We start from the raw sequence: 26,175 nt of genomic DNA on the forward strand, positions 1-26,175 counted from the left end.
TCATGAGTGGTATTCCCCATACCTGCTGGACATATAGGTCAGTCTTTTTCTAGAACACTCCATGCTTTATTGATACAAGAAGTTTTAGCAGCATCTCAATTGTTAAAGGCTTAACTTGGAAAATGCTTTTCTTGCCACTGAGGCCACTCTGATGAAATGACCCAGTTTTTAGGACTTACTTATTAAAGTATTCACAGAAAACAGACTGAGTAGAAAGTAGTCTTATAACACCCCAATATATTACAAACTCTAATCAAAACACTTGATCTAGGCAGCTTAAGAGACTTTGTATGCAGTTTATAAAGCAAGAATATTCTGTGCTATTTGTGTGTGAAATATGAACAATACTCCCTATCATATGATGTCAGGATATTTGTAAGAATTACTTAATGTAACTACCACAGAAACGTTAACTGCTACTTGTATCACTGATGTTGTCATTGTTTTATCTCCTCTGCACCTGAAATATATTTTAGTTATTAAAAGAAATCTTATGTCCTTAGAATTTCAATTTGTGCATTCATTCTTAGCATTCCTTTGGAACTGCAAAAGCTGGAGACCACAGGGTCTAACATCTCAAACTCCTTTAGAATTTCCCAGTTGGGAAGCTGCCCACCATACTTCAACACCTTCTCCATGAGCTCCTTGGAGAGAGAAGGAAGTATCAGTCATCTGATCTTAGTTTCTCTCTTCAGGATTTGGAGAAGCCTCTCTCGAATCTGCTTGGTGCGCACAGCATAGACAATGGGATTGAGGATTGGAGGAATGAGGAGATAGAAGTTGGCCAGCAGGGTGTGGATTGGAGGAGGTACCTGGTGACCAAACCGGTGAAGGAGAGAATAAACAGCAATGGGAACATAAAAGATCAGGATCGCACAGATATGGGAACTACATGTCCCCAGAGTTTTAAGCCTGGCCTCAGGAGTGGCCAGCCCCATGACAGCCCTGAAAATCATCACATAGGAGGCAGCAAGGGCCATTGAGTCCATGATCAGCACCAGAAAGCCAATGCTCAGCCCATAGACATTGTTGACCCTGCTGTCACCACATGCCAAAATAACCACAGCCATGTGCTCACAGGAGTGGGAGATGACACAGGCTTTGTAAAGGGACAGCTGCAGGCAGATCATCAGAGGCAGGGGTCCAATGTAGAGAACACCCCGGAGGAGGGCAGCCAGCCCCAAACGTCCCACCACACCCTGAGTGAGCACTGTGGTATGATGTAGTGGGTCACAGATGGCTACATAACGGTCAAAAGCCATGGCAAGGAAGATGCCTGATTCAACTGCGGCAAAGCAGTGGATGAGGAACATTTGGGCCAAGCAGGCATCTAAGCCAATGTCACCAGCACCAAACCAGAAGATTCCCAGCGGTTTGGGCATAGTGGAAGTGGACAGAACCAGGTCAACAATAGCCAACATGCACAGGAAGAAGTACATGGGTTGGTGTAGGCTATGCTCTACCCTTACCACAGCCAGAATGGTGACATTCCCCACCACAGCCACCAGGTACATGGAGTGCCAGATGTGCAAGGACTCCAGTCCTGGGATGCCAGTGAGCTGGAAGGAGCTGGGTATCAAGCAGACATATGAAAAATGAGCATGGCTGCTTAGAAATGAACTTCTTGTGCCCCAAAATGCAGTAGAATTTTCTTTCTGGAAATGGAAATCCAAGAGTATTATATTCTTAAATCCTACAATAAAGAATAGGATTATTGACTGGATAAGATTCTATAAACTTTCTTAGAAGTTATGGAATAATGTCATAGTATAAGTGTCATGTTATTACTATGTTATAATGTCGGCAAAAATTTACCAGACACAAGCCAAAATACTCATACATTTCATTTAAATATGTATCTTTTTGCAATATGACTCTCAAGGAGTAATGTCCTTGCATCAATGACTGAAATGACCTAAGGTAGAGTGGTACCTATTAACTCTGTAGGTAGGCTATGAGGTATCTCTCAGGATCATATTAGAAGATTTCAGAGTGAGAGCTGCTTGAAAGAGACATGTTGATGCCAAGAGATACAGTGACAGAGACTGTCACTAGATAGATCCCTGGGAGTACCTAGATTCTATGCTAAATCAAAGATCTAGCTTGGGGCCAGCGTTAGCTATTAGATGAGCTTAAATGTTTAACCTCCAGGCCAAAATCACACAGCAGGAATGTGGGCTGGTGAAGAGATACTTCCAGAGGGTGGAAACAAAGTGATTCCCGTAAGATGAAAGCTGATCCCTGGAGCTCAATTTGTGTCTGAGCAAAGGTAGAGCCTTGCAAGGGCCTTCTTCCTTCATGGAGGTTGAATATGAGAATATCCCAGAAGTGGAGAGGGTTATCCCCGGGCAGGAAGAAGACACCTTCAGTGCAGAGTGGCGTGAAGCCTGGATGATGAATATTTGGCCAAAGAAATGCCCTTACTCAGAGTCCAGAGCAACTGGATAAAGGAGAGGTGTGTATTTAGAGAGAAGACAGGAAAACAGTTTTGTCCTGTTTTTCAGGGTCTAAATGATCATACCAGAATGTCTTACCTGAGTACAGTAGTCCCACCTTATCTTGCGATTTCACTTTCCGTGGTTTGTTACCCACGGTCAACCACAGTCTAAAAATACTAAATGGAAAGTTCCACAAATTATTCATAAGTTTTAAATTGTGCACTGTTCTGAGTAGTGTGATAATCTCGCGCCATCCTGCTCCATTCTGCCTGGAACATGAATCATCCCTTTGTCCAGTGTATCCACAGTGTATATGCTACCCGCCCGTTAGTCACATAGTAGCCATGGTTATCACATCGACTGTCATGGTATCACAATGCCTTTGTCCAAGTAACCCTTATTTTACTTAATAATGGCCCCAAAGTGCAAGAGTAGTGATGCTGGCAATTCCATTATGCCAAAGAGGAGCTGTAAATTGCTTCCTTTAAATGAAAAGGTGAAAGTTCTCAACTTAAGGGAAGAAAAATCATATGCTGAGGTTGCTAAGATCCATGGTAAGTTTTATTACAGTACGTCATTATAATCATTCTATTTTATTGTTAATCTCTTACTATGCCTAATTTGTAAATTAAACTTAATCATACATATGTATGTATAGGAAAAAACATAGTGTATATATAGGGTTCAGTACTATCCACGGTTTCAGACATCCACTGAGGGTCTTGGAACATATCTGCCATGGATAAGGGGGAACTACTGCATGTTAGAGGAATGTCAAGACAGGGAAGAAGTATGTAAGAAGCTTTCTTATACATCTTGAGCCCAATTGGGTTGAATATAGCAGAGTAGTCAGTATTCTGGGCTTTGTAATTTTCCAGATCTGCTTCCAGATCATGGCAGTAGGAACTTAAGTAATAAAGTAATTTGCGTAAATACAACTGACTTCATTTCACAACAAACTTAGATAGCATGGCCTGGAGAAGTCGTGAGGATTAAATGAGAATTCAGCGTCTGACACATTGTAACACTAAGCATTAGTTCTTTTTAGTCAGCTGAGACTAATGCATAAAACAAAAAATACATTCAATAAATTTCAAACAAGTTCAGATTGTCTATCTCTCTAGGGAGCCATGGTGCTAGGTGGATGACAACTCTTATGATCTCGTGGTAGTGACTTTATCTCCCAGAATTCCTCTCCATGAGCTGGGTTTCCTCTCCATCTCAAGATTCTCATAGATTACTATGAATGGGAACAGTAGCTGTAAAATGGGAATATTAAAAGTCTGAGTCATTGGGGCTGGGAAAGAAAGGAGTGCACAAGAACCAGCCTGTGACTGGAGTGACCAGGTCAGGTGAGGCGAGGGCCTTAGCTGGGGGGAAACTGTCTTGGTTTTTTCACTCTATATGATGGTTATTCTCCATTTGTCACTCCAGATCCCTATTCTGTGTCCCTGGAAGCTGCTATTTATAGGCTTCATCACCCAGATTCCTTTCTCCTCTGGTTTCTAGGTGGGCTCAGCCAATGTGAGGCACCAACGGGAGATAGGAGGGTGAGACTAGAGATTAAGAACTTATTCCCCAGTTCCCTTCCTGCAAGGCACATTTAGTGGTGCATGGTTTTATACCAGAGGCCGCAGCTCCTGAAAAGTGGCCTGTCCTGTGTCCTGGCAACTGCATCTTCCCTTACCTGGTGAGGTCTGAGTTAGGTAATGCTGCTCACTATTAGTTCCAGTGCTCCACCATCCCTTGTCCGTTTTCTTAACCCTGGCCATGCCTCTGCAGATAGTCCCTTCAATTGCTCCTTGACTGTGCCATTTGTTCTTTCATGGATGTATCAGACCAGATCCCAATAGTATAACAGTCTTCACCCAGTATTGTCTTTTGAAAAGCTGACTGCTTCCTCAGCAGGACATATTTCTGTTAAATTGTCAACTTTCAGATTGTCTAAAGGCAAAAGACCTATAATCTCATAGTATTCAAAGGCTAGATGATCTTTACCCTGACATCTAGATTTACAATAAAAAGGAACTTGTCTACTTCACCCTTACCTCTGATCAACTGGATTTCATGACTTGAAGATGTCATACTAAGCAAAGACATAATCCTGTGGAGAATAATCTTACTCCAGAAGAGGAAGAATCCTTGAATGGAAAAATCAGCATGACTTTCCAAGTGAATTTGTCTTCTGTTCCCATGAGTGCCCCTCTTATAGCAGTTGCCCTCCCCCTGTGTTAGTGAGGAAGCTGTCTCAGCAGTCTACTTCCCCTCCAATGCCATTTGAGTTCTGTCACTACTGAGTCACACCGTGGGACCATGGTTCCCTTCTAGGTTTGGGCAGAGAGGTCATTGTAGGAGAATATCACAGCCCAAATTAGATGAGGCTAACTGGATACCTAGTGAATTATGGGCACGAGAAAAAGTGATTTCTCTTGTAAAGCAAGCAGGCCTCTGCTACATCACAGAGTTTGTCAGATCCAAGCCAAATGTTCTCAGTCCTCTGGACTGGCCTCAAGCCCTGGAGAAGGTGGATTTGATTTTTATCCCTCCTCTCTTTCCTTCCCCATACCTGACAACACAGCTGTTTTCCTGATGGATGTTTCATCTCCATTTCATCTCTTCATCTTCCTATCCATCTCCAGGAACACATCATGAAACTGAAAAGGGTACCCATGACTGGAGAGAGATACTTCAGCTGCTAGATAAGGGTGGGCTCAGCCTTGGGGTTAGCTTCTCTGACCCCCATCCTAAGGATTCCCTAAGATCCTAACACTCCTAAACTTTTGTCTTCCTAGTCGAAGCAGCCCTTACACCTTAAAAACAACAGAAGGAGGCTACTACAGCTCCTATGCAGGGGAGCTGTGAGGGTGTAAGGAATCATGGGAGGACAACCTCTCACCTGAGCTCTATCCAAAGACATTTGCCAACACCCACCACAGTTCTTACCACTCCTTACCCTGCCCACTGCCTTCCAACAAGGCTGAATTTTTCCATTTCCCAATTGTATTATGTAATTTTGCCTCTGAGTGTTACCCATGTTCTTTCCTGATGTTGGAATGGTGTACTTGCATCTTCCTCACCTGGCTAATCCTTACATATGTACCTTGCCACGGCTTAGATGTCACCTTAGAGAAGCCTGCTCCAACCCTTAGTCTGTGCTCGGTGCCTGTCTTTGTACTGCACACACATAGTGCTCTGAATTGCCTGCTTACATGCATGTTTCCCCAACAGAATGTAAGTTCCATAAGAGTAGGGAGCATGCCTATCTTATTCTCTAGTGTAATGCCTGTGCTAGCACAGTACCTAGCTATGCTGAACGAGAATAAAATATTGTGCCTATTTAAAGCACCTCTCCAGGTGGAGGGTCTTGTATTGGCATTAGTGAACTAAAGGCTCCTTCAGCCTCCTTGTGTGTGGTTCTGTGGACTCCACCCTAAGTCCTACTGCAAGAGAATTCCTTCTCTCTGAGTCTTCTCTTGAAGACTTATACAGGAGCACAACCTGAAGTGGGATGCCCAAGGGTCCTAAGGCTGTTCATCCTTGTAGGCTGGGAGCTTTTCCTAATGACCTCTGTTTCTTTTCTAGATTCCCTTATAAGATGCTCTTACCTTGGCTGGGTAGTGTCAGAGTAAGAGCTTGAGGCTCTGCAAATGCATCTGAGGCCTGGCACTTATAAGCATTCTGTTCAGGGCTTAGAATTCCATCTGGACTTGGAAGATTCCCACTTCCCTCAAAGGAGAAGGAAAATAGCAAGCTTTGTCCCAGAAGAATGGATACAGTATCTAAACTTAAGCATAGCTATCCTTGGCCTGTCAGGATTGGTCCAGAGAGGTCTAAGGAGAAGGTCAGACCTTCTAATTGAGTTATGATCTGTTGGGTCCCAGTCCTGCTCTTGCTTGTTGTGTCTTGCCTCCCTGGAGTCTGCAGCTATTCTAAGGACACCAAGAGACATCAGAAGGGCCCTTCTAGAGGAGGGATGAAGAATCTCCTTGGGATTAGAGCTCAGCCTGGCTGTAAATCTCTAATAAAGTTTGATATCCTTACAGCATTTGGAGATGATGGTAGAGTCCCAAACTAACTTTAAGATAAATCAGTGGTTACTCCCTAAACTGCAGACTTTTTTCCCCACTCTGGTCTATATTGTGAAGGAAGGACCCCATGGACTTGTGGGTAGAGCAGTGCATCTCATTTACAACCTTCTGAACCTAAACCTTCCTGATCTAACATCCCATTCCTTAGAAAGGAGAGAAACCAAGCTGAGAAAGCATAGTTTATCTCTTGGTGTATCCCAATGGTAGGTCTATGAGTTAGTGGGTCATAATGCTTTAGGACATGTGGCAAGACATGGCCTTTGAAATGCCAGAGGCTTGAGTTTGTAAGCCAGCTCCGTTATATACCCACTGTGTGACCTTGAACAAGTTGTTTCATCTCCATTTCTTCAAGTGTAAAGTAGGAATAATACCTATCTATGGGTAGTATTTATAACTGAGATATTGTATATAAAGGGCTAGTAAAAAGACAAACATACCAGGTGCTTAATAACAATGCTGGTTATTATTACTGCTGTGACTTGTGTCTTTGGGACTGGTTAGCTCTCATAAGCCTGGGAGAGACATCCTAATTGTCTCCTTCAGACCAGAGAGAATATGGTCACAGCAGTGACTAATACAGTAAATACAGAATTATTTTCAATAATTTCTTTTCAATACAGAAAAGATCTTATTTTCACCCCTACTCCCCTGTCAGAGGATCCTACTTCTCTGGCACCTCAGAAGAAGCTGGGAAGTTCTAGAAGCTTGCTACCTGCTGCCTAACCCAACCTTAAACTTTACATTCTACGTAAAACTGCTTGTAGTTGCTGCAATATACAGGGTTATTTCTTTCCTCTAGGCCTGTGCACATTTTATACCCTCAGCCAAGTAAAGAAAAGCAGGAATGTCATTCCCTACAGATTCATATCTATCTTTTGAAACTTGGTTCAGTAATTACCTCCTTTACTTGATGAACTCGGCCTTTAAGTTTAGTTTAACAGGTGAGTTGGCTGCTTTGTACCTGGCTGTATTGCATGATATATAGAAATTATAAGTGATAAGAAAGTGATAAGATATAAGAAATAATAAGTCAACGTATTTGAAGTGAATCGTTGTTAAAGGTCATAATAAGACCTCTCCCTTTAATAACTTGACTTCATGGACCAACTCTCAAGACTTCTTCAACTGATAGAGGTGTGCATATGAGATGTGTGTAAGAACATTAAAGATATTCACTTTCCCTGTAGGATGATATCTTAAATCTATATTAAGTCATATGTGTATTCAGCCTTGGAAGCAGAGATGAGTCAGAAGCAAACATGGCCCATGCTCATTCTAACACTGTACAGGAGAAGCCATCCTGGCCCAAGGATGAGATACCAATGGCAGACTGGGCTCCAAAACACAAAGGACAACATCAAACTTGGTGTCATTAAATGTCCTAATCCTTCATTTAAATGTGCCAACTCAGCTTTATGTCTTTGTCCAATCAACCCTATCTTACAACCTGGCTTCCTACATAAGTCAATCAAAGGTGAAGAGAACACGCTGGTCAGGCCAACATAATGATACCAGGGACCCCAAACAGTTTAATGTCTATAAATCGAATATTGGATTTCTGGTTTATAACTTTATCAACGAGTTGTTACTCTTGCTTTGAAATAAGCTGCTGTTCCTGTGCAATTCTAAAAAATCAGAACTGGAAGCTTGTTCAGCCAGGTGCTGAATTGGAGTATGTGGGAATAAATACCATTTGAGTGACATGAATACCTCATCTCTGAAGTTCAAAGATTAATTTTCTCATTCATAAATGGGAATACTGATGCTCAGTATAGGTAAAGCATTTTTCCAAAATCCACCTAGCTTATAAGCAGTAAAGCCAGGATTTGGGATCTGGGATCAAACTTGAGCTCATGATCCTTTCTGAGGGAAGCAGGATACCACAGCAGTTGAGAACATAGACATAAGCCCACCTCTGTGTGGTTCTGATTGATAGTATTCACACTAACATGTGTCCCTGACCAAATTTTATCCCTAAACCTGAGTTTTCCTTATCCTCATTCCATCCATGATACCCACCACTGAGTTTCACCCCTTTGGAGAGCTTTCCCACGTCCTTTATCCCACCCTGAACTCCCTGTACATTCTTGATCCCACTGATTAATTTTATCTGAGCCTCAAACCATCCAATCCCTGGCCTCCCTATACCTGCCCTTACATGAGGCCACTGATAGTCTACTCTTCTTTGTTTTCCAGCACATGGGAGGTTTCCATTAGAGCTGAAGCAACTGTGGATGTGCAGCTGGATGAGAGAATCCACTTCAGATGTACATCCTCCTAGACGTTGAAATTGGATAGATACCACTTAGATATCTCAGGTAATTCGGGTGTCAGAATGACTTGGCAAACGTTGGGCTGCATTATCCCAATAAATAAAATCTTAATCCTTCTAATTCTTAGTCATTGAATGAAGTCCCTATCCTAGCATCACCAAGTACTCCTCTTTTATGTCATGTTCTAATCCTCTTACTGTCTTGTGCTGCTGTACCTTGGTTCCTCTGGCTGTTATCTCCCAAATCTTTTTCCTCCTCCTTCCTTTTTATCAAAACCACCCTATGAGATAGGAGCTCTTATAATCCCCACTTCTCAGATCAGGAAATTTAGGCACAGAGAGGCTTACTAATTTGCTTGGGATTTACATAGGTCATGGTGAAAAGCTAAAGTTTTGGATTTATATACCTAGGTTCAAATTGGATTTATATACCTAGGTTCAAATTGTACATTTTTCATTCCTACTTTGCTAAGAGTATTATGAATATGTTATCAAATACTTTTTCTACATCTACTAATATAATGATTTTTCTTTAGCCTGTTGATAAATTACAGCACTTTTTTCCAAATGCTGAGTCAGCCATGCATACCTAGAATAAATCTCATATGGTCACAATGCATGTTCTTATGCATTGTTGGGTTCAGTTTGCTAATACTTTTCTGAGGATTTTTGCTTCTATGTTCATGAGATACTCTCCAGTGAACCCATCTGGGTCAGATGCCTTATTTTGGAAGGTTATTAGTTAACTCATTTTTTTAATAGACAAGGATATTCACATTTATTTCTCCTTGTTTGAGTTTGGTAGATTGTCCTTCAAGGAACTGGTCCTTTTCATCTAGATTATCAAATGTATGTGTATAGTGCTATTCAAAATACTCCTTTTATTGTCCTAATGTCCATGGGTTCAGTAGTGATGGTCTCTCTTTCATTTCTGATGTTAGTAATTTGTCTTTTTTTTTCTTAACCTGGCTAGATGTTTATCACTTCTATTGACGTTTTAAAAGGCCCAGATTTTAGTTTCATTGACTTTCTCTGACTTCCTGTTTTCAGTTTCATTGATTTCTGCTCTAATTTTTATTTCTTTTCTGTTTTCTTTAGGCTTAAATCACTCTTTGTCTAGTTTTCCAAAATAAAAGCTTAGGTTATTTTTTTATAACTTTTTTCTAACATGCCTTCAATGCTATAAATTTTTCTTTAAGCACAGCTTTCATGGCATTCCACAAATTTTGATAAGCTGTATTTTCATTTAGTTCAAAATATTTAACTTCTCTTCAGTCTTTGACCCATGTGTTTAGAAGTGTGTTTAATCTTCCAAGTGTCTGGGGGCTTTCCAGCTGTCTTCATTTCTAGTTTAACTCTTGTTTTGGTCTAAGAGCATACTCAGTATGATTTACTTTAAATCTAAGGTATATTTTTTGGTTCAGAATGTAGTCTATCTTGATGAATGTTTCACGTGAGCTTGAAGAATGTATTCTACTGTTAGGTGACATAATCTATAGATATCAGATCCAGTGGATTAACGATGCTGTTCAGGTCAACTATGTCCTCTCTGTTTTACTGCCTGCTGGATCTATCACTGATAGAATGGTGTTGAAATCTCCAACTATAATTGTGGATTCATCTATTTCTTCTTGCAGTTCTAGCCTCACACATTTTGATGCTCTGTAAAGTACATATACATTAAGGATTGTCTTCTTGGAGAACTGACCTCTATAATATTTAATGCTGCTCTTTATCTCTGATAATTCTCCTTGCTCTAAACTTAAGTTTGTCTGAATTAACAAACTACTCCAGATTTCTTTTGACTTTTTGTGTAAGTAAAGGGATAGCTAAATATATACTATGCTTTTAGTCTGTGTCTTTATACATAAAGTAGACTTCTTATAGACAACATAATTGGGTCTTGTTTTTTTTAATCCACTCCATTTTTTTAAAGATAAAAATATTGAAACCCAAGAGTATAATGATGAGGCCATGGGCCATACAGCTTTATGCCTTGATAGTCTATTAGTCTCTATAAGCCATCTGCCTTCTTTTACTGGCCACACAGGACTATTGTACAGAAGATTCATTGGTATGTGCATTTCAGCTTCTAGCGTGTCATTAAAGTGGTAATCTTTTTGTCCACCAGGTATTCTATGTTAAGTTAATCACCAGTGTGGGCTTGGGCAGTTCTAGTGGTTCCCATTTAACATGTCCAATTAAAACTGGCCTGAGGGTGAACTTACGTGCCTTCAGTATTACAATTTAGGTAGGGGAAGCAATCCCCAGTCAGATACAATATCCATCCCAATAATTCAGGTAAAGATGTGACCACCTCACAAAGTCTGTTCAAAAATCCCAATTTTCGTCCAAACTTGCACCTTAATCCCATCAACCGTTGCTTCTCCATATCCTTCCAATCTAACCTTTAGCCCCTTTTAAGACTTCACCAATAAGTTTCAGAATTACAGTGCTTTGAGCTCCTGTGAGTCCCAGAAAAGTTTCTTCCTCCTCCCCCTCACCATTTTACTTACACATGTGCATATGGCCTTGGGTCTCCAGCAGGGTGGGGCCAGAAGACCCTGGCCTCTAGTCATGATCAGTCTATACCTTCGTTAATATGCCTAATCATTGCCCCAGGCATTTCCTGGTCAAGTTTCTCAGCATAATCTTCCCCAAATTTCATCATTAGCAATTTTCTATTCATGTTCTTTTTAAGTCCCTGACCATCCAGCCTAACCATTGATGACAGCCCAAGAATTAGTATATAATTGTGACTCTGGCCATTTCTCCTTCCAAGAAAGGTAAAAACCAGATGCACTGATCAAAGCTTTGCCCACTGAGGGGATTTCCCTTTACCACTGTCCCACCACCATGGATGTCCCAGAAAGGGATTAGAGTGCTGCAGCTGTCTGCTTTCAGATCATACTTGCATATTGTACAGAACCATCTATAAACCAGGCCCAAGTCACGTCTTTCTGTAAATTGATCGTAGGGAACTCGCCATGAAGCCATAGCTGCAGGCATGGAGAGAGAAGGTGTAGCAGGAGTGGGGACCACAGGCATTTGGGGCACTTCATATAACTTGTGCCTTCAGGGCCTGATCTCATATATACCACTTCTATTTGATGGAGTGCTACTGTTCAAGCTCCACTTTATGGCTTGGCAGGTCAGATAAAACCTAGTTTATGATGGGCAGTTTTGGTACGTGGTGACTTCATGGCCCATGCTCAAGCATTCAGCCTCTGCTAAGGCCCAGTAGTATGCCGAGAGCTGTTTCGTAAATGGAGAGGAGTTGTCCACAGAAGATGGCAGGGCTTTGCTCCAAAATCCTAAGGGCCCTGCACTGCAGTTCACCTACAGGAGGCTGCCAAAAGCTCCATTCAGCATTCCTACCTTCCACTGCTATTTCAAGCACCACTGGATTTGTTGGATCACATGGCCCAAGTGGCAAAGCAGTTTGCACAGCAGCCTGGGCCTGTTGCAGATTCTATTTCTGGGCTCCCCTCAAAACTAAAAGCTTTTTGGGACACTCAGTTAGTGGGCCAGAGTAACACACCTGAGATAAAAATATGTTGCCTCCTAAGCCCAAAGAGGGCCACAAGGCATTGTGCCTCTTTTTTGGTTGTAGGAAGGCCCAGATGCAACAACTTATCCTTCACCTTAGAAGGGATATCTCAACATGCCTCATATCACAGGACCCATAAAAGTTGCACTGAGGTAGAAGTCCCCTGAATCTAATAGACTTTATTTTTTAGAGCAGCCTTAGGTTCATACAAAATTGAGCAGAGAATACAGACTTCCCATATACCCCTTGCCCCCACAAATGCATAGTCACCTTCATTACCAATATCTCCAACCAAAGCAGTATATTTGTTAAAATTGAACCTACATAGATGGACCATAATCACCTAAAGTCCATGGTTTACATAAGGGTTCTCGTGGTGTTGTATGGGTTTGGACAAATGTATAATGACATGTATCCACTATTATGGTATCATACAGAGTAGTAGGGCAGTATCACTTCCCTAAAATCTCTCTGCTCCCTATTCATCCTTCCCTACCCCTAACCCCTGCAACCACTGATCATTTGACTGTCTCCATGGTTTGCATTTTCCAGAATGTCACATAGTTGGAATCATACAGTCTGTTGCCTCTTCAGATTGACTTCCTTCACTTAGTAATATGCATTTAAGTTTCTTCCATGTCTTTAAATTTTAGCTAAGGTATAATTGATATAACATTGTATTAGTTCTAGGTGCACAACATGATTTGATATGTATATATTGAGCTGATTACCGTAAAAAGTTTAGTTAACGTCCATCACCACACAGCTACAATTTTTTTCCTTGTGATGAGAACTTTTAACATGTAACAACTTTCAAATATACGATACAGTGTTATTAACTATAGTCACTATGCTGTACATTATATCCCCAGGACTTATTTATCATGTAATTAGAAGTTTGTACCTTTTTGACCACCTCAACACAATTCACCTGCCCCACCCCCCACCCCCAGCCTCAGGCAACCACCAGTCTGTTCTCTGTATCTACAAGTTTTTCTTTTTTAGAATCCACATACAAATTATATACAACATTTGACTTATTTCACTTAGCATAATGCCCTCAAGATCCATCTATATTGATGCAAATAGCAAGATTTCCTATTTAAGGACACATAATAGTTTACTGTATGTGTATATATGTATATACATACCAGGTTCATCCATCAGTGGACACTTAGGTTGTTTGTATGTCTTGGCTATTGTAAATAATGCTGCAATGAACATGGGGATACAGATATTTCAGATAAATACGCAGAAATGGAATTGCTGGATTATATGTAGTTCTAATCTTAATTTTTCGAGGAAACTACACACTGTTTTCCATATTGCCTGCACCAATTTATATGCCCACCAATAGGGTTCCCTTTTGTCAATATCTTCATCAACAATTGTTACTTGTCTTTTTGATAATAGTCATGCTAATGCGTGTGAAGTAATATCTCTTTGTGGCTTTAATTTGTGTTTCCCTGATGAGTGACGTTGAGCACCTTTTGAGTACCTGTTGCCCATCTGTACATCTTTGGAAAAGTCAGTTCAGATCCTCTGCCCATTTTTTAATTGGATTGTTTCTTCTATTGAGTCATATGAGTTCTTAATATATTTTAGATATTAATCCCTTATCACACATGATTTGCAAATATTTTCTCCCATTCCCCAGGTTGCCTTTTCATTTTGTTGATTTTCTTTGCTGTACAGAAGCTTTTTGTTTGTTGTAGTCTCACTTGTTTTTTGCTTTTGTCGCCTTTCCTTTTGGTGTCAAGTCAAAAAATCATTGCCAACACTGTCAAGGAGCTTACTTCCTATGTTTTCTTCTAGGAGTTTTATAATTTCAAGTCTTATGTTCAAGTCTTTGATCCATCTTTGAATTTTGTGGCTGACTCTTACATGTGGCTATCTAGTTTTCTCCATACCATTTATTGAAGAGACTGCCTTCTTCATTGTATATTCTTAGCTTATGTGTCATAAATTGACCATATACATGTGGGCTTATTTCTTGTTTCTATTCTGTTATATTGATCTATGGGTCTTTTTGTGCTAATACTATACTGTTTTGATTACTATAGCTTTGTAGTATAGCATGGAATCAAAGTGCATGATGCTTTGTCCAGCTTCGTTCTTATTTCTCAAGATTGCTTTGGCTATTCAGGGTCTTTTGTGGTCCCACACAAATCTTAGGATTGTTCTATTTCTGTGAAAAACAACATTGGAATTTTGATGAGATTGCATTGAATCTGCAGATTATTTTGGGTAGTATAGACATTTAACAATATTCTTCTAATCCATGAGCTTGGAATACCTTTCCATTTATTTATATCTTTTTCAGCTTCTTTCATCAAGTCTTAGTTTTCAGTGTACAGGTGTTTCACCTCCTTGGTTAAATTTTTTTCTAGGTATTTACTAAAACTGTAAACGCTATTTTCTTATAGCTTGTTATTAGTATATAGAAATGCAACAGATTTTCATTTATTGATTTTTGTATCCTGCAACTTTGTTAAATTCATTGATTAGTTCTAATAGTTTATTGGTGAAGTCTTCAGGGTTTTCTATATATAATATGTCATATGCAAATAGTGACAGCTTTACTTTTTCCTTTCTGATTTGGATGTCTATTTATTTATTTTTTACCTTCCCTAGTTGCTCTGGCTAGGGCTTCTATTACTATGTTATAAAAATGGTGAGAGAGGGCATCCTTGTCTGGTTCCTGATCTTAAAGGAAAAGCTTTCAGCTTTTCACCATTGAGTATGATTTTAGCTGTGGGTTTGTCATATGTGGACTTTTATGTTGAGGTTCATTTCCTCTATTCCCACTTTGAGAATTTTTATCATAAATGGATGCTGAATTTTGTCAAGCTTTTTCTCCATCTATTGAGATAATCATATGATTTTTATCCTTAATTTTGTTAATGTGGCATCATACTGATTTGGAGATGTTGAACCACCCTTGCATCCCTGAAATAAATCCCACTTGATAATGGCATATGATCCTTTCATTGTTTCATTCAGTTTGCTAATATTTTGAAGATTTTTGCATCTATGGTCATCAGGGATATTGGACTATAACTTTCTTTTCTTGTGGTGTCCTTGTCTAGTTTTGGTATAGGATAATGCTGGCCTCATAAAACAAGTTGTGAAGTACTCCCTCCTCTTTATGGCCATTATTTTGAACTCTTTATCAGGTAAGTCAACTATCTTCATTTCATTAAGGTCATTTTCAAAGTTCTTGTTCTTTAGTTTGGAATGTATTTCTTTCTTCACTTTCCTTGACTCTGGTTTCTATGCATTAGATAAAACAACCATATCTCCCAGTCTGGAAGGAGTGCTCTCGTGTAGGAGATGAACCTTATTGTTCAGCCCTGCCCTAGCTCTTGGTTGTCTCTCAAACCCTTGTGATTATCAAAGGATCTTTCTTTGTTCTTCGTGGCTCCCAATAATTGAGGGTGTGCCAAGACCTGTCAGTTTCCCAAAGGAGAGGATCTCAGTCAGCACATAGATGCAGGCTGATTAGAAGCCTGATGCTCAGGCAGTGGTTTTCAAAGTGTGCAAATAGAACTCTTTCATTGGGAAGACATGGGCATTTCTGTGTCTGGGGAGCATAGCTGGTTAAGAACTATTTCTCTCTTATGTTCACAGGACCCTCAGACTGTAAGCCCTGCTGGCCACCAAAAAGCTGTGATCAAGAGGTGTCCCCCTTGGTGGCAGCTGTAAAAACCTGGGCACCAGATGTGCACAAGCTCCTCTCCAGGAAATACTAGTGACCTGGAGCGAGGCACAGGGAGAGCACAAAGATGGTGCCTGCCAGCCTTCCTGTCTCTGGAAAGTATTGTAGTCGGCCCCTTGATGTATTTTAACTTAGAAGCCTGCCCCTTAAGCTGCAGCCATTAAGATAAGCAAATAGGCCTCTTTCATGAAACACGGGACGTGTTTCAATCTGCTGCCTCTGCACTGAGCTCTGGGGGGTTAGCCAAGATGAATCTGCACAACAAGCCATTTAAGAACTTTCTTTTAGGTCTGAAGCTGGGTACCTGAGGGTTACTGTAAATATGATTACCTTTTGACATTGTTCCTAACACAGACATAGACGAAAAGAAGTTAATCTTGTTAACTTGCTGGGTTTTTTTTTTTGTTTAACCTGAAGGGTGGATCAAGAGTCACAAGAAAATATGAGCTTGTTTTGCAGAAGAAAAAGAATACCTTCAAGGAAGTTACGATTACCAGATAACCAGCCCTCAGCTGCTGAAGATGCCTAGAAGTCAGATTGCCCTAAAGGCTTATCTTAAATGAGAGCAGCTTGGATCTTCCCTTTGTTTCTCCAAAACTCCTCCAGCCAAGCCCCTTAGCTCCACAAAACCCCCTACCTTTTTTTTTTTTTGGAGGAAGATTGGCCCTGAGCTAACACCTGTTGCCAAACTGGTGATCTCAGGGCCACAGAAGCAGAGCTCAGGAACTTAACCACTACACCAGGGGGCCAGCCCCCTCCCCCACTTCTTTTGTTAGGATGGATTTTAGAGACCCTATCCTCCGTTCTCATTTTGCCCAACTCAAATAAAACTTTCTCCATCTCCAAGCACTGATGTCTCAGTGATTGGCTTATTGCGCATCAGGCAAATGAACTTAAGACTAAGAGGTTTGGTATGAGTTCCCTATAGCCTGTGGCTCTTGTTGGAGTCAAGTCCTGTTGGCTTTCAAAGCTAGATGTTTAGTGGGCCCAGCTCTCAGGTGTAAGTTTTAGAAGTTAGGGCACTAGCACTTAAACTCCTCAGGGAGAAGCTGGGAGTTGTGAGTTCCCTCCCGGTTGTGTGTTGCTGTGCCAAGGCTAAAGTTTATGGTGAAATTGTTTCTGGGCCTCTTCTACTCATTTCAATGTAGGTTTTTCTTCCTTGTTCACCTGATGCATAAGAGTTGCCCAGCTAGTTTCTGGATTTCTTTCAAGAGGAGTTGTTCCATATGTAGCTGTAGATTTGGTGTGTCCATGGGAGAAGGCAAGTTCAGGAGCCTGTTACGTCACTATCTTGAACTGGAACCTGACCCCTCCATTTACTGGCTTGATAACTCATTTCATTTTAGTGCTGAATAACACCCCATTGTCTGGATGTACTAGAGATTTTTTTTACCCATTCACCTACTGAAAGACATCTTGGCTGCTTCTAAGTTTTGGCAATTATGAGTAAAGGTTCTATGAACATCCATGTGCAAGTTCTTTTGTGGACATATTTTCAACTCCTTTAGATAAATACCAAGGAGTGCAATTGTTGAATCATATGGTAAAAGTATGTTTAGTTTTGTAAGAAATTTCCAAACTGTCTTCCATAGTGGCTGTACAATTTTGCATTCCCACTGGTAATGAACGAGAGTTTTTGTCACTCCCCATCCTTGAGTATTTGGTGGTGTCAGTGTTCTGGACTTTCTAATAGTCCATTCTAATACGTGTGTAGTAGTATCTCATTGTCATTTTAATTTGGGTTTCCTTGATGACATATGATGTGGAACACTGATTCACATGCTTTTTTGTCATCTGTACATCTTCTTTGAGGTGTCTGTTAGATGTTTTTAATTTTGTTGAATTTTAAGAGTTCTTTGTATATTTTGGATAAAAGGCCTGTACCAAATATGTATCTTTTGAATATTTTCTCCCAGTCCATGGGTTGTCTTCTCCATCTTTTGACAGTGTCTTTCACAGAGCAGAATTTTTAATTTTAATGAAGTCCAGCTTATCAATTTTTTCTTTTATGGATCATACTTTTTGGTATTCTATCTAAAAAGTCATCACCAAACCCAAGGTCACCTAGATTTTCTCCTATATTCTAGGAGTTTTATGGTTTTTAGTTTTACATTTAAGTCTGTGATTCACTGAGTTACCTTTTATGAAGGGTATAAGGTCTATGTCTAGATTCATTTTTTTGCATGTGAATGTCCAGTTGTTTCAGCATTACTTATTGAAAAGACTATCTTTTCCCCATTGTACTGCTTTTGCTCCTTTGTCAATGATCATTTGGCTATATTTATATGGATCTATTGCTGGGCTCTTTATTCTATTTCATTGATCCAATTGTCTATTCTTTCACCAATACCACTCTATCTTTGTTACTGAAGCTTTATAGTAAGTCTTAAAGTTGGGTTGTGTCAGTCCTCCAACCTTGTTTTTCTCATTCAATATTTGTTTGGCTATCCTGGTTCTGTCACCTTTCAATATAAGCTTTAAAATCACTTTGTCAATATCCGCAACATTTGCTAGAATTTTGATTGGGACTGCATCAGATCTATAGATCAAGTTGGCAAGAACTGACATCTTGACAATATTGTGTTCCTATCCATAAACATGGAATATCTATCCATTTATTTAGTAACTCTTTGATTTTCTTCATTAGTCTTATAGTCTTCCTCATTGATTCTATATTTTTTTAGATTTTTATCTTTGTATTCATTTATTTTGGTGCTAATGTAAATGATGTTTTTAGTTTCATATTTTACCTTTTCATTACTGATATATAGGAAAGCAATTGACTTTTGTATATTAACCTTGTATCCTGCATCCTTGCTATAATTGCTTACTAGTTCCAGAAATTTGTACTAGAGTTTACTTATCCCTTCACCTACCAAAAGACATCTTGGTTGCTTGGTTGACAATTTCAAATGATCTACATAGACAATCATGTCATCTACAAACAAATACAGTTTTATTTCTTCCTTCCCAATTATTATTCCTCTTATGCCTCTTACCACTATGCTCCTAGAAATTTCACTGAGGTAGGCCCCTGAAATTTTTCTCACTCTTAAACACAAATGTCTTACCAATAACTCGAGAGTTGTTGCTGCTTCTCCATCACTAGGTCAAATCAGCATAAGGGCATCAATGCAATGGAGCAGTGTGAGATCTGTGGAAAGATAAGTTGAATAAGATCTTTGAGAACTAAATTATGACATAAGACTGGAGAGTTAATATGTCCCTGAGATAGTACAGTGAAGATGTATTATTGACCTTGCCAGCTGAAAGTAAACTGCTTCTGGTGATCCTTATTGACAAGGACATAGAAAAACGCATTTTTCAGATTAATAGCTGCATCCTAGTTACCAGAGAATGAGTTAATTTCCTCAATGATAGCACTCCTGATACAGCAGCTGTAAGGAGTCACCACCTGGCAAAGCTTGCAATAATCCACTGTCGTTCTCCAAGATCCATCTGATCTTCTGCACAGGCCAAATAGGCAAGATGAATTGGGGATGTGTTGAAAATTACCACCCCTGTGTCCTTCGAGTTCTTGACGATGGCATTAATCTCTGCAATCCCTCCAGGAATGCAGTATTGCTTTCGGTTTACTATTTTCTTAGGTAAAGGCAGTTCTAGTGGATTCCTCTTGGCCTTTCCCATCCTAATAGCCCTCACTCTGCAGGTCAGGGAGCCAATGTGGGGGTCCTGCCTGTTGCTGAGTGTGTCTATTCCAATAATGCATTCTGAAACTGGGAAATAACCATAAGATGGATTTGGGCACTCACTTGGCCTGCTGTAAGATGAATTTGAGCTAAAACTCCATTAATCACCTTAATTCCATAAGCACCTACTCTGACTGGACCACAGTGATGTTTTGGGTCTCCCGAAATTAGTGTGAGTACAGAGCTAATGTCTAGTAGTCCCCAAAAAGTCTGACTATTTTCTTTTCCCCAATATAGTTACCCTAGTTAAAAACCATATGTCTCTTTGAGGAAGACTGGGAGAAAGATTAACAGTATAAACTTTTGATAGTGTATCAGGTAGTGTCCCCTCAAGGGGACCCAGTCTTACTTCCTTTCAAAAGGTTCTGGGTCTGTAAACTGGCTCAAGTATGGGAATTGTGGGGTCATGACTATTTTTATGAGTTAGGTTAGACTTCTGTTCACTTGACATAAAGCTTTTCTGTTTTTACAGATCAAGTAAGAATTTAGTAGGCTTTCGATCTATTTCACTTCTAGGAACACCATGATCAATTAGTCAAAGCCATAGGTCTGTGCAAGTCAGACAACTGATTGGTGCTCGGCCTCTGCTGTCCATTATAGTAACCATGCCCACCTTGTCTTCAGCAATTAAGCGCTACCACTTGGCCCCTGCCACTCTGGGATCCAATTACTCCCATTGCATATAGACTGTAAGGTCAGGCCTACAGAGAAGAACAATCATATAGCTCTCTAAAGATTCTGGGGCTCCTCTCACAAACTTATTTCTCACAGTTGTGGAGAAAAGTGTGTTCTCTGAACCATGTAAGTGTAGATGAACAGATCTTAAATGACAAATCCACTCTAATATTTCAATCTCGCTAAGTCTCTGAATGCCTTTCTCTACAGTTTTCCAAGGCAAGTCTGGCATTTCAAGTCAATTTACTATGGGTCACCTTTTTTGGTCCATGTTTCAGCCAACAAACCAAACTGTTAGAGATCTTTTCTAACTCCCTGAGCTGCAACATTAAATCCACAATCTCTGCTTATTGGGCCCATATCAATAAACATGGCCTGATCCAATTTTATGTTCCTTCCATTGTTATCTCACATCCTTCATATCCATTCCCACATATATTCCCTGGATTTATGTCTGTATAAGTTAGAAAACTCTAGTTCTTATGGAGTGTAGTGTACTTCCTCATGGGTCACACTTGGTACCTTACCTTTAGGTGCCTGCTGAGGCTTGAGTATAGTTATAGCTCTAGAAGCAAAGAAGGGTGGTTGGAAGCGGGTCCTAAAGAGAATGAGCATTGTTTTGTATGGCAACTACCTTAGTGGAGGCCACTACAGTTTCCTCAGTCAATGCAGGGTTAATCCCCTCAGACAGGTGGAGAGGCCATTTGCACTGGCATAAACTCATCAGAATGAAGGGACTCAATGTCCCTAGCTTTATCGGGATCTTCTCACAGGTCCCCATTCCAACTTGCAGGGTCCCATTCCTTCTCAATCAAGACCCTCACTTTAACAGACACCCTGCAAGGCTCAGAGTTCAACTTGCGTTGTAATTCTGCCAGTCCCAGGATGAGATTCGAGGATTTTTCAGAAATCTCAGCCCTGTGCTACAGGGCATACATAGAAGATTTCAGGTCATTTATGTGGCTCTTGAGCTGGGAATTCTAATGTCTGAGCTCATATTTTTCTTTTCCCAGTTTGTCCTGTGACATTAGTGTCAACGCAAAATAACTAATAACCATTCTATAGATAAGAGAAATAAGGTGAGTTTACTTGAACCAGAGTGAGGATTACAACCTGGGAAGGCCTTAGAAATTGTTCTGGAGAAACATGATTTTCAGTACAGTCTTATCTTTTTAGAACAAAGAACATACATTAAACACTCCCAGGATTCATTCTCATCAAAATTTCAAAGAGGTATTCAGTTGAAAATCAGCAGGTCAGCGTGACCAGGATGTCAAGAAAGGGCCTAATCTGGGCATTGCCGATAGGGCATTACCAATAGGAGGGGAAGCATGCGTTCTTATTTTAAGAGAGTGCATTCTTAACTATTAAAGTAAGCAGATGTACAATGTATGTTTGATAGGCCATAAGTCAGGCTTTTTAGTTCAAGCTGAATCAGTTTTGAACCCTAATAGTTATCCCATATACCTCAATATGTGAGAATTTCTTGTCATTAGCAATAATAAGGCAATCCCATTCTATTTGTTATTTTGACGTGTTTGAAGATATACATGGTCACCTAGAACCTTGCCTCTTATAGGTATTTAATTACAAGTATCCAATGGTGATATTTTGTGTAGCACTGTTGTCCCCATCACGCCATGAACCATTCATGTTTTCTTTACTACTGGAAATAGTAATGCCTTTAAATCGAATCAGACTAGAGAACCAATTTCAGACACCCAGAACCAATTCAGAAAACCCATGTTTAAGATTCTTATTCCACAACTATTTTTGGTTCAAAAGCCTGTATTAGTCAGGGTTTTCCAGAGAAATATAACCAATAGGTGTGTGTAGGGGGGATTAATTTTAAGGAATTGGCTCACACAATTATGGAGGCTGGCAAATCCAAAATCTGAAGGGTAGGCCAACAGGCCGGAAAAAGTTGATGTTGGAGTTTGTCTCAAGGCAATCTGCTGGGAGAATTCTCCCTCCCTTGAAGGAGGTCAGTCTTTCTATTAAGACCTTCAACTCCTGTGATTGGATTAGGCCCACCCACATTCTAGAGAGTAAATCTGTTTTTCTCACTCTATGGACTTAAATGTTAATTTCATTTAAAAAAAATACCTTCTGGAAACATTGAGAACAATGTTTGTCCAGATATCTGAGTATCATGGCCTAGCCAAGTTAACACATAACATTAACCATCACACTCATGATAGTAAAGATCCTCCCACACAATTCAGCATCATTTAAGAGGGCGAAGTGAGTGGTTTCACCAAGATTTTTACCAATGTTATCTTTTTATCATGTCACCAATAATCCAGAAGTTGTGAAACATCACAAAAAGGTGAAACATCATAAAACATCTCTGAAAGATCCAAAAGAAATTAGTGCATGGGCCCCAAGAGCACACTCATAAATAAGAACTTTTATCATTTGGGGAGAAGATATTTTCAGATCTTACCTGTCATGAATAGGTGAAGTTAGGAAAGGGAAGACTTTAATAGGTGAAAGAGCAAAGGGAAAAAAAAAGATAGATTAGAAACAAAGGAGAGGTGGGATGTATAATGATGTTGGAGAATATGAGTGGAATGCAAAATCAGGTCAAAATATTCTCTGCTGACTTCTAATTGTAAGTGATTTTTAAATGCCACACCCCAAGTAATTTCCACCAACCATAAATCCCATAAATCCCAATGGATTGAACATATGACCTGTAGAAGCAAAAGGACTCTGCCTGCCTCACTGCTCTAGTCTATTGTTGAATTTGAAACCCACTACCACAATCATGGTCTGTCTGTTACTAACAAGCCTATGGATTCTGTGTATTCCTTCAGAACACTGATTTGTACAAAGATCATAATTCAATAAATTTCTATAATCATCATTAACCAACATGGTCACTATGTATTGGTAGGCTGCTAACTTTAATTTGGGCTTTAAAAGCATTAAATTGCTGTTAAAATGCAAAAGCATTTGGAAATTTGAAAGCGGGAGTGCTGTGATTGCTCAATATCTAAGGCAATCCTAAAGTTTTTCTATATCCACCAATAAACAGGAAGTATTGTACTGAAGTGAAGTGGTCTCCAGAAGGGGACTCCTTTCTGAGTCATTCTTAGGGGTGGCTATGAAGGACAAAGTGCAAGGGTAAATCTCCCAGTGTACACAAGCGTCTCAGATAGATTGCCAAATCACTCTCTTGGTAATGGAGTGAGTTCTTTGATCAGGTAAATGGTAAAAAGTAAGTCTCATGGGGATCCATGGGATACCTTGTGGACTGAATGCTTGTCCCCCCAAAATATTTTAAAGCCCTAGAGTGGCTGTATTTGGAGACGGGCTCTCTAAGGAATTAATTGTGATTAAATGAGGTCATAAGTGTGGGGCCCTGATCCCGTGGTATTAGTGTCCTTGGAAGAGACACCAGGGAGCTTTCTCCATGTGCACCCACCAAGGAAAGATCATATAAGGACATAGCAAAGAGGCAGTAGCCTGTAAGCCCAGGTGGCCCTCACCATAAAGCAACCACGCTAGTACCTGATCTCAGACTTCCAGCCTCCAGAACTGAGATGATTTTTTTTAAGCTACCCAGTCTGTCGTATTTTGTTATGGCAGCCTGAACAGACTAATGTGCACTTTTTGGCTTTTAGTGATCATTCAGTAACCTCCTGTCTTCCAAATTATAGTTTTTCCCCTCACTGCAATTGCTTCATCATTTGTCTTTAGATATATGGAGGGTGTATAGAGTTATTATTGAACATTTGTAGGTTTCTGAGGAGCTATAATCGAATCTAGAGAGATAAAAGTATGATAGAGCAAATAGAATGATTTAAAAAATATGTTGGAAGTAGATGAGAGACTTGGTGAGAACTCGTGAGGGAATAAATTGTACTGCATTTTGTCCAGAGAGATCTCAGAACTTCCCCTTTCCCAGTCTCGGCCAAGAAGATATTTGGGTGGAGGTGGATTCCTTCTCTAGAAATTAGTCAGATCTTTTATTATAGTGTTAAAACAGCTACATACCTTCCAAAGTTGAATTATGCCAACCCCATCTCATGTGTCTCACTTTTCCAAAATTTTACTAAGAAAGTGAAAAATATCCCTATACCCTCTCCACACCCACAATTCAAGGTCAACATTGAGGTCCCCTCTTCCATTCTTTATTTTGGTAATGCCTTTAAAACTAAATCGGAAGCTTCCTAATCTCAGAGGCAGGGGAAGAGGCAACAATCTGAGGTGACACCATGGCAGTAGTCCACAAAGTACCACGTTCCCTCTTAACCCCTCCCCATGAGTATCCAGGCTGAGATTCATGTTCCCAGAGAAACGCACATACCTGCTCAGTGCCAGGCAGGTGTCCTAAGTCACAGATCAGGTAACCTTGGTCTAGGAAGTTGGTGTTCAAGTCTCTTGCTCCAACACGGGCAGAGCTCCTGCTCACCATAACCTGCCCCATCCTTGCATGACATGCTTTGTGGAGCGTTCTAGTAGGGAAGCAAGTTGTTTCTGTGCCTCTGGAAATCCTCCTCTCCTTTGTTCTATGGATCCCCCAGAAAGGAAGAATGGAAAGCTGTCCCTAGCAAACCCTCCTAGTCAGCAGTTCTGCCTTGTTCTCTCTGAGAAATATACTTTGAGAAATATAAAATAATCAAGTTGTATTAAAGCACTTTTATAACCCTAATTCTACCTTGAAAGAAAAGAGTACATTAGCAGGCAAGAAGCTGTGTCCCAAGCTGAGAGCAGAATGTTGGCACCCTGTTATTTCTGAATGCTCTTCCTTCTACCCATGCCCCACACGGAGCAATAGGCCAAGAGGAGTATCAGAGCCCCAAAGTAGGCAGTGCTGAGAAATATCAGATACTAGGTTCCCAGACCAGAAACGCAGGCTCTCGAATGGCATTTTCAACAAAAAATATTCTGTGCTATGGCATGGAAACAGTGAAATGGAGGCTTAGAGTTGATTTCAAGCTCTGCTTCTTCGAAGCTGTAAGATCTTGGACACGTGGTTGAGCCTCTCCTAACCCCAGCAAGAAATAATAAAAATGCTCACATGTATTGAGTCCTTATTCTACACCAAGCCCTGTGATAAGCCATTTACATATACACCCTCATTTTATGGTCACAACAATCTTACAAGGTAGATACCTTTATGGCTCTTTACCGACAAGGAAACTGACTTTGCCTCTATGGTAGTCTCCCAATCAGCTAGCTAATAAGCAACAGCTGCAACACAAGGCCAGTCCTTGTGGATGCGAAAGCTGCAGCTCCAACCACTAAGCAACACTCTATCTGCAAAAAGAAGGTAATAGTAACTGCCTTGGAGAATAATGGTGTGGGTGCATAATGCATCATATCTGGCATATAGGTTGCAGTACACAAGTTGTGACTCCTGTTCATACCATTCTGTGTCATGCCATGTGAGGTTTGTATAGGGAGCTGGCTCTAGTAGAAAGATTCTAAGTCTTGTAGAATGTTTTTTTGAGGTGGGGGTGGTAGAGGCAAGCAACAGGAGGGCTCCAAAGCACCACAGAGTGCCTCCTCTGGGCCAAATTGAATTCCCTTCCCTGCCTCCTACCTTACCCAGCCCAGAGCTGCGACTCCCTAACCTACAAGCACACTCAACTCACCCTTGCTCTTAGGTCCCAGGCCCTCCTTCCCTGAAACAGAGGGATGCACCTCCAGATCCACAACCTGGGGGCAGCATCGGGCACTCTTGCCTTGTTTTCTCAGTCTTCTGTTTTTCAG

General features: G+C 40.4%; 1 pseudogene; it reads right to left on the reverse strand.

The window, feature by feature from the left end:
• Positions 1 to 678: 678 nt before the first annotated feature.
• Positions 679 to 24,886, reverse strand: LOC101397345 (olfactory receptor 52M1-like; annotated as a pseudogene).
• Between the last annotated feature and the right edge of the window lie 1,289 nt (positions 24,887 to 26,175).

This window comes from Ceratotherium simum, chromosome 7 (genome assembly GCF_057802395.1).
Source record: "Ceratotherium simum simum isolate JZ-2026a chromosome 7, ASM5780239v1, whole genome shotgun sequence".
NCBI lineage: Eukaryota > Metazoa > Chordata > Mammalia > Perissodactyla > Rhinocerotidae > Ceratotherium > Ceratotherium simum.